Source organism: Pteropus medius, unplaced genomic scaffold (genome assembly GCF_902729225.1).
Source record: "Pteropus medius unplaced genomic scaffold, Ma_sr-lr_union100, whole genome shotgun sequence".
NCBI lineage: Eukaryota > Metazoa > Chordata > Mammalia > Chiroptera > Pteropodidae > Pteropus > Pteropus medius.
Window position 1 is genome coordinate 4,751,061 of NW_024348533.1, and position 9,923 is coordinate 4,760,983.

Genomic DNA, 9,923 nt, shown 5'->3' on the forward strand with positions numbered 1-9,923 from the left:
TCATCTTTACTAGTAATTAACATAACTTAAAACAACAATGCAAAACCCCTGTCCTATCAGATTAACAATGATGACAAAGAATGATAAGACAGAGCTGGTAGGGTGTGGATAAGGGAACCCTCCTGCCTACCAGTGTCAAAGCACTGCCACCTCTCTGTAGGTCTGCTGACAGCATGCATCACAAGCCTTCAACGATGAGTGAACCTTTGAACACTAGTTCCAGAATTTTATCGTGAGGAAATAATTAGGGATGTGCACAGAGATTTAACTACAAGTAATTCTGCACAAATGAAAAGTTGGACACAACCCAAATATACAAAAACAGGGACAATAATTATGGTGCATTTGCATAATGGGATACCACGCAGTCATTAAAAACGCTATAGAAGTATATTTTGTGACATGGAAAAATGTTCACAATATATTAAGCAATAAAAGCTAGTTATAATATGATCCCCAAAACGCATATATATGAACAGAATAAATCTGGAAGGCTTGATTATTTCTGGCTGCTGGATTTACAGATGGTTTTTATTTTTTCATTTTGCTTATTTATTGCTTAATATTTTTCTGTAATGAATGTCCATTTCTTTTACAATACATTTTAAAAACTGATAATTATGTGAAGGTGAAAGAAGAAAAGAACGGGCATTAGTAAATTTTTAATTCACTGGAATTAAATTGTATCTGATCACTAATAAAGAAGCAATCATAAGTGCTAGCATTTACGTGAACTAACTAGATTTAGTTTTTGCCATCAGAGGGAATGAGACCGAAAATAGAAACTGATTTGAATTATAAAATAAAGGTACAATTCAGGCATACCTATCTTTGAGTTGTGCAATGGCACTTGTTATATACGTATGTGTGTGTATAGAAAATATTTGGAAGGATATCTGCTAATTTTAAAAGTAGTTCCCTTTAGCAAGGTGGGATTAGAGGAGAGAAGATAACTTTTTCTTTACACAACTTTGTATTGTTGGACTTATTATAACAAATATGTGAAAATCTAAGTACATTTAAAAAGCAATAATGGTTATAACTATGAAAATATTTAAAAACATGGACAGTATCCATGGTGGGATGATAAAAATCATCATGCAAAATACATATACTATGCTTATAACTATGTTCGTGCATCTGCATGTGAGAGAGGCCTGGATGGGAATATGTTATCATGAAAATAGTCGTTCACGTTTTCGTTCATTCGTTTGTTTATTCCACAAATGTTTGTTGAGGACCTACTATGGGCCACACACATGGCCCTGTTCTAAGCATTTATGAGTCAGTAAGAAATCAAACAGCCAACTATACCTCCCCCCTCATGAAACTTACATTCCAGTAAGGGAAGATAGACAATGAATAGTAAACATAATAAATATGTTAGTTGATAAATGAATGCTAAGGAAAAAATGGAGACAGGTAAGGGTGACTGGCAGTGCTGTGGGTGAGGGCAGGGTTAAATAGGTTGGCCAGAGAAGTCCTCATTGAAAAGGTGATATTTGAGAAAAGATATGAAAGAAGTGAGTGAGTTATGCAAATATCTGGAAGAGCTTTATAATCAGAGGGAACAGTCAGTACAAAGGCCCTGAGGTGGGTTCGAGAAACAGCAATGAAAGCAGTGTGGCTAAGACAGAGTAAGCAAAGGGAGAGCAATTCAGAGGTCAAGAGGCTAGTTAATTAATGTTGGGCTCTGTAGGCTCCTGTAAGAACTTCGACTTTTTATTCCAAGTGAAGTAGGGAGCACAGAAAAGCCAGGATCCCTCTAGCTGCTACACAGACTAGGCTACTAAGGTTGGGGCTGGGGGAGGATGGCAAGCAGAGAGATCTGGTTGTTCAGGTGAGGGATGAAGGTGGCTGTGGGGATGCTAAGGTGTAGGATCTTAGATGTAGTTTGAAGGTCGAGTCAACAGGACTTCCAGACAGATCAGGTAGAGGGTGTGAGAAAGAGGAGTATGGGGATGGTTCTTGGGAGTTTAGGCCTAAGTGGAGTTGCTATTAATTAGGATGAGAAAGACAGCTTTGGGGCTGGGAGGTGGGGGTGGGGGCGGTCAAGAACTTATCTGTGGACTTGTTATGTTTGAGTGTAGTAGCAATACAAATTCTGTTTGCAAAATGTTTTGAGAAAAAAGTAAAGATAAGGAATATATATAAAAGGGAGTCACTTTAACCAAGCTGCTAAAGTTATTAGCATGAGTCAAGGCATGAAGCTTAGAATGAGACTCTATGCTTGTTCTAAGTAGTCTGGGAACTTAAACTTTTTGAACTTTCTAGTCCTGTGTTAATGCCTGGATACATATCTGGACACATACCAGACTTCCAGGTAACCCCTTGAAGGACTCAAATATCCAGGCCACCTGACATCCACCTGACATCCATTATCCAGACCACTGGATGTGACCAGATCTCCTGGCACTCATCCTCTAGACCACCTGTTTTCCATTATCCAGTCTAACATCTGATAACTGTCCTGGACCAAGCCTAGGGCTAAGAATGCAGGGCTGATTATTTTCAAGAATGCACTTTTACTGTAAGAATGCTTTTTCTCTCTTCTTTGGAACACCTCTGGGTTTTGGCCTAGCGGTCCCAGTGTGCAAACTTTAAGACCCCTGAATAAATCTATCATTTATTTCTAGCCAAGCCTCCAGACTCTGAGCTTGTTTGACAGTTTCTAATGATGACATCTTTCCAAATAACAAAATAATTTCAAGACTCCTGATCTAGCAACTATTACATTCCCAGTGCTGAAAATATGCAAGTTAGTCACTGCTAGTAATCTGGAGAAATCATGGGCATAGAAGATATGCCAGAAGACTAAAGCCTAGGCTCCAGTTTTCAAAGGGGGTGCTGTGTGTGTGTGTGTGTGTGTGTGTGTGTGTGTGTGTGTGTGTGTGTGTGTGTGTGTCAGGGGGATGGAGGATGCAAATCCATCCATAGTCCTCGTAAGATTCTATGTCATTAAATGGATGACATATGAACTCCAGACATTAGTAGTAGATCCTCTTGGTTACAGCCTGAAGTCAAGAGCAAGTCAGCCCAATACATGTTCTAGAAAAACCCAGTCTTTCTTTCTGTGTCTCTTTTACTATTCATGCAGAATACTTCACTTCTGACACCAAATATGTGGGGTTTCCCCCCACCAATCAATTCTCTGTGACACAGCTAGGTGTCCTACAATTTAACTCAATTCTGACACCATCTTCCTGGAGACAGCTAGCATCAGATCCACAGCGTTAAGAGCAGAGCTCGGTCCCAAGAGATTGCTCCTCCCCATCGCGTTCAGATGCCAATCTCAAGTAAGTCCCCAGGTTACCTACAACTTCTGTCCCACTTGACTACAAATCAGAGGTTCCTATGATCCCCTCCTCATTGGATTTGGTTATTTGCTAGAACAGATTACAAAACTCAGGGACATATTTACATTACCAGTTTATCAAAAGATAAAGGATACAGATGAATAGCCAGATGAAGAGGTACATAGGGAGAAGGCTGTAGCATCCTTCCCAGTGGAGTTGGGGGCGCATTACCCTCTTTGTACATGGATGTGTTCGCCCACTTTGTACATCTCCACACCTCATAGTATCGGGATTTTAATGGAGGCTTCTTCTTAGTAGACAGGATTGATCACCGCCTCCATTTTCAGCCTTTCTCCTTTCTTAAAAGAATGGGTGGCGGGAGCCGAAAACTCCAAGCTTTTAAATAAGTCTTGGTCTTTCTGGTGATCCGCCTGCCAGTGTCCAGGAGCCATCCAGGAGCCCACCCAGTTGCCTCATTACAACAAAAGACACTCCTATCACCCAGAAATTACAAGGATTTCAGGAGCCCTATGTCAGGTATGGCATTTAATACCAAATACTAGAACAAAAGATGCTCTTAGTGTTCTAATCACTTACATGGATGACATAGGAACTGCAAAAATTAGTAGTAATTCCCCTTGGATTTAGCTTGAAGTCAAGAGCAAGTCAGCCCAATATATTTAGAAAAAAGCAACCAGGACTGTATTGGAACTTGGAAGTCCAATGTTTGAAGGAGAGCAAAAGTTTCTTTAGAGACGAATCTCAGGTGGCATGCAATAGTGGCACTAGTGTGTTTCAGATGTGGTCGCCATGCCACCCCTGAATGGGAGATACCTACTGCTTTCTAGCCATGGAAACGCGGGCAAACTTGTCTGTTGCTCAGGGGACGGTATCCGTGCTTCGCACAGCGCGTGGACAGCGAAGGGCTGTCGTTGGGGAGAGAGGGGCACTCATTTTATAAGTACTCTTGCCTTTTCTCTTTTTACACTACAGGAAGGTCCTGCCACCGCGAGAAGTGAAGAAAGAAAAAGTAAGCGATGGACAAAAAATAACTCTCCTCTGGCACTGCCACAGAGTTCCCAACACTTGATCGGTGAACACAGGCTTTAGTGCTTTCTGAATTGTTTTTCCGCGGGAGGAGGCCGTCGGAAACGGGACAGCGCCGGACTCCTCCAGAACCCGTCAAGACGGGCGGTTGCTAGGCGACCTTAGATCAGAGCCTTAGGTCAGGCTGCCCGGCGCAGGCTCCGCCCCCACACCCGCGCTCCTCGCTCCGCCCTCTCCCCGCTGAAGTCCCGCGGGGCCAGGCAGTCCAAGCATCACGCTAGCGACGGGCCGGAGCGTCGTGACGCATGCGCCCTCCTTCCCGCGCGGTTCGACGTGACGCGCGCTCCGGCTCTCCGCTACACTCCCTACCCGCCCCTTCTTGCACGGCAGCAACAGTCACCCCTATCTCTGTTCTCACCCAGACCCGGCCCCGCCCGGTCCTCAGTCCTGTAAATAGTGACCGTAGAACAACCGCAAGCCCTGCAGACCCACGTCCCATGTTCCGGTGGTGGCGGTGGTGATGGGCGTGGGTTGTGGGGTAGAAGAATAAGGCGGGATGAGGGGAGGTGACACTTGCAGCGCGCTCACTTCCGGAGGACGGGCGGAAGTGGCTGCAGTGGATGGTGGGGGGGAGGGAGGAAGCTCGAGGGAGAGGCTGGGCTGTCGGGAGTCGAGGGGGTGGGGCCTGGGTAGCTGTGGGGACCCGGCCTGGGGCCTGGACTCCCGGCCGGGGGGCGGGCGTCGGCTTCCTGCCGAGACAGGGCGGGCGGGATCCAGGTAACGACCCAGGCAGATAGGGCGAGGGTCGTACGGGCGGCGGAGGGGTTGGAGTCAGAGTCTCGGGAGGGTCGCTGTCACCCCCTTCCCAGTTGAATACGGCACGGCGTTTCCGTGGAGAAGGGTGGGAGGAGTTAAAGTCTGCGGGGGTGGGTCGGGGTCATGTGGACGCCACGCCCCTACAGGAGAGAAATGAGTGTGTGTGTGTGTGTATCTGTGTTTAGAAATAAACTTGGAGGGGGCTGCAGGGGTGGACCTCCGGACTGGGGAATTGGAACACTGTGGGGCTGCTGCAGGCAAGACTCGGGCCTCAGGCATTCCAGGATAGTAGTCTCGGAAGTGGCCCCAGGAAAGAGTTTGACAGCCATTACTAATTACATCCCTGGGCCAGTTTTGGAAGCTAAGGGGTAGGTGAAGGTGAAGGGGAGGTAGCAAAGAATGTATGTGGAAGGCGTCAGCATCTAGGTCTGGCATGGATTTAGTTCAGTTGGGGAGAGCTAGCCGATTAGAACACCGAACACCCTAAGAGGCTTGGGAGATGTAGGGCGATTAGTATGTGGCACCAACAAGACAAGAGGACAGGAAGGGGTTGTTCTTTTCCGCATTTCTTAGAAGACAGTCTCCACACACCGTCAGTGCTTTTGGTTACTTTTCTGTTGTGAGAATAGTTGCGATCCTTTATCCTAAGCCATATATGTGGATACATATTGATGGGGTGACTGTGTTTTGGGGGGACAATATGTGAGTGAAGTGGGTACTTTGTATATAATCTTGAGTGTTTAAGGAAGGATTTTTCATAGTAGAGCATAGTGAATAAGTCTAATTTAGGCAGGGAGTCTTAGGAATCCATTTGGGTATATAATAGATTAGAGAGTATCATAATATTTAAATATTCCACAGGTTAACGCAGAAATCGGCCTCTGGGGCCATGCCGGTTCTAAGGCTTGTTTCTTCTCCTGAGTCCCAGCAGAAGACAGATGGCCTCGTCCTCACAGTGGATGACTTCCATTCCCTGAGGAAGAGATGGGATAGTACCTGGGATCCACCCATCACCAGACTCTGGGCTTAACAAGCCAGCTGAATGAAGGGATGTAACAGACCCCTGGGAGGGACACTGAAGCCTGCAGTGGGGGGGGAGGGGCCAGGACATACCCCTTCCCCCCCAGACTCCTCCCCCTCAGAGTCCAGGCAACCATGGACTTTGGACCCGGATAAGAGGAGAGAAGCTGCACTTTGGTGTCTCTATTTTGGGATTCTCAGTTTTGGAAATGGAGTGCTGGATGGGGGTTTGATGATCTCCAAGGGAGAAGCTGGGAGAAGAGAAGAAAGGTAAGGTTCCTGTCTCATTTCCCACTTGGTGTCTTGCTGCCCCTGTGCAGAAAGTATTGAGTGGGGCAAGTCTGGGGATGCTGGCATTCAGGAAGTACCCTGATAAGAACCATCACCTTGATGGGTACACAAGAAGCTTCACCTCTCTTTCACTCTCTCAGAGTGCAGACTTGTTTCCAGCCACTCCTCACCCAGGAAGGGGTTGTGAGCAATGGCAGTTGTGAGGTTAGGCCAAGGAGACTATGAAAAGAATTCAGCCCTCTGAAGGGAGGTTGGATTAGACTACCTGAAAGGGCCTTTCCAACACCAAGATAATAGGATCCCAAGTCATTTGGGGCTTACACTGAGACTGGGGTGGATTACCCCGGCAGAGGCAGGCTGTTGTGTTTTGAAGAGCTGAGTAGATCTGTCTTGAGGTGGTGGGTAGGCAACGGTCAAGATAACCTCCCAGTTGTCTCTCCTCCTTCTCCTAAAAAGGGAAGAGCAGAGGAACAGAGCACAGCATCGGACATCAGTAGGGCTTGTGTTCTAGCTCTCATTTTCTTAGTGTACAACCCTAGATATGTTGGTTAATCTCTGCGGAGTTCTCTTCACTTGGAATTTGGGAATAACTAGCTTTCCTAGTCCTTCACAGGTTGTTACAAAGGAGCAAAGGAAATGATAGATTTTCAAAAGTGTTCAAGGTCGTGTAGGTATAAAACAGTAACACTGACATTGCCTGATATGCTTATATAATTGTTACATAAAGAAAAAGCTCTCTAAGTTCTTCTATTGAATTCGTGTGTTGGCAAGGCTTTTGTTAGTCTTAATGGAAAGGCTGCCCTGAATTTGTCTCGTCATATGGCTAGTAACAATACCTGGGGTCATCAAGTTATGGAAAGGCAAATGGGTCCAAGGAGGACTTAGATTGAGAGATTCTGGCCCCCAGGCCTTTCCAGTCAGTGTGGCAAGTGTGCCTTTTCGAGAATGTAAGCCTCAAGGGCTTAAGGGCCAAGGGTCTGGTTAGGAGATGGAGCTCCGTTTCTTGGCGTGAGTGCTGGCTGGGCCTTTCCTTCCTGTGCCATATCCTTGTCTTTCCTACTCTTTACGGTGACGGTTTTTTCAGACTGCCATCTCTTAGCCCTTTATGTTTTTGCAGGCTCTCTTCCCACTGAAAGGAGACCTGTTCAGTTACCTTCTCACCCCCTGCCATTCCTTCCTGGAACTCCAGTTTACTTTGCCGAGATGCCTGCTTTTCTCAGTGCCAACAAAGGAGAAGGTGTTGGGAGAAAGGAAAGGTGTTGGGAATTTTGATAGGCACTAGAGTATGGTGGCCTGGGTAAGAGGCAGGAAGCTTGGCTTATGGCATCTCTTTACCTCTCACTAGCTGTGTCAGCATCTGGGTCTCACATTCATAGGGAGCTAACAACAATAACAGGTCATTGGCAAGCTGAAGATCATGTATTTATGACTCAGTTTCTTTTTTCCCCTCCTTCCTTGCCATAGGAGTACCTGACTCCACCGATGTCCTGGGGGTTGGGCAGGCAGGCTTGAGTGGAGTCCCTGGTTCTGAGCTGTTCCTTCTACTCTGGTCCAATGCCTAAAGGAGCCCCTTTTCAGGCCGGCCTTCTACTTTAGGAGGTCCAGATTTCAGGGAGGGCATGTCATCTCGTCCCACTTCACCCAGCAAATTCCTGGTGCCAGTCATTGCTTAGGCATGGGATCACAGCGATCCCTCAGGTATGTGTGGTCCCAGGATGTCACTGTGGCCCTCCTCCCACCTGGAGGCTTGTGAGTGCTTTGAAACTCTTGAAGTACCTGGAGTTGTGCTGTTCATGTATAGTGCTTACCTTATGTGTGGTGTCCAGGCTATTGTGTCAGTTTTTGTCACCACATTGTTGTGAGCAGGAGCGAGAGGGATTTTTTTCCCGGTTTGATAAGTGAGAGGAAGCTACAGAAGCCCTGAGCAGGAAGGGCTTGCTGGAGGGTGGAGGGGCAGGCCTGTGATTGCCTGCCCAGTGCTGTGCTGCTTCTGCAGTGTCTGACCTGCCTGAGGCCATCTAGATTCTGCTGCAAACCTCCAGGGATGGGGAACTCAGTGCCCTGTCACACATTTCCTCCTTGGAGTGAGCCAGAATTCCTCTCCCTTGTCATTTCCACCTGCCCTCTGCCTGACCCTTCCACAAGACAGTCCTCTCAAGACAGCCTTTGGCCTTCTCATGTGGGCATCTTCTCACAGGGGCACCAGAATGTTCAGGCCACTTAGCCAGGACCAGTGACAGACTTGACCAAATGTTGAGTGTGTTGTATAACTGAACTTATATACATCCTTCTTTCTTCCAAAAGGATTGTGGGTGGCTAACCAAAAGTTCCACTTCACACATGTTGCTCAGTAATTGTTGTGTTAATCTTTTCTCATTTCTTTGATCTCTGTGAGCTGAGTTTCTGGGGCTCCATGGGGAAGAGGAGCTGTTGGGAGGAGGGAAGAGGAAGAAATAGACACAGCATTGATTTAAAACATTGCTTTTACTTCTAATGCTTTCAAGCCGAGATCTGTCTTAAGTTTAGAGCATGAATTCTTTCCAATTATAAAAAAAAAAAATTCAGGTTATCTCGGGCATGGTTAATGGGAGGGCAATTTCCTGAAACACTGTTCACTTCCTTCTCCTTATCGCTCCATCCTCTTCTGGAAGTGGACGGGTGGGCAGGATACAGTATTTCTCTTTCTGTGCTCTCTTTTTTGGCAACCAGACCTTCCTATGTCTTCCATTTTCACATAATCCAGTCTGAGTTTCATCCCCAGGGTCAGGCTCCTTGTTTCTTCTGCCCTTCCTTCCCTATAACTCTCCCCCATGAAACCTCCATCAGCAGCCCAGGGCCTCTTTTCCCAGGTCAATTTAGTACTCACCATCTTGGCTTCTTGCCTCTCAGACCAAATGTTTTCTCTTCCAGCTCAGAATAAGCCCATCCCAATTCTCTAACCAGGCCCTTTCTGCTTGAGACTGTCCTGCAATTGGTGAACATCTACTCTTAGGTCTTCCTGTGAGCCTTGGCATTGAAACAAAGGACAGTAGTGATGAGGTGTGAGTTATGGTGCACAGACAGCCCTCCGTCTTGTTCCTCCCTGAAATGTCTTAGTTGGAGACGAATTATTGTTAGAGGTGGGAATCTGATATCTCATAGGCTAGTTGGTGTTTCCCCTTTCAGCATCCCACTATGTCCTTTTTCCTGGAGAACGATTTTAGCTCCTGATAGCTTGGATCTACAAAACATTGTTTCCCAACTTTTTATACTTTTCAGGAACTTCATCCTTTTCCATCTTGCGTTGACATGGAGTATGAGTGTGTAGGCCTCCCATGTCCCCTACATGAGGAAAAGCTTAGAGTGGAGGCAGAGGTGCAGACACTGGCCACCGGCTGGCACAGGAGCGTGGGCTTGCATCTCCTGCCATAGTCCACGCAGTCATTTAAGCTGGAGACTGTGAACACACACACA

At 46.6% G+C, this 9,923-nt stretch overlaps 1 protein-coding gene across 2 annotated transcripts in view; it reads left to right on the forward strand.

The window, feature by feature from the left end:
- The first annotated feature begins 5,027 nt into the window (after positions 1-5,027).
- MGAT1 (alpha-1,3-mannosyl-glycoprotein 2-beta-N-acetylglucosaminyltransferase) overlaps positions 5,028-9,923 on the forward strand; it is a 17,235-nt gene continuing 12,339 nt past the window's right edge. The window contains exons 1-2 of one of the 2 annotated variants that reach the window (XM_039880214.1): positions 5,028-5,120; positions 6,021-6,449. The gene's annotated coding sequence lies outside the window, so the exon portion shown is untranslated. Of the gene's footprint in view, positions 5,121-5,292; positions 6,450-9,923 lie in introns of those variants that run through there. The other variant, XM_039880213.1, reaches the window with a different exon arrangement.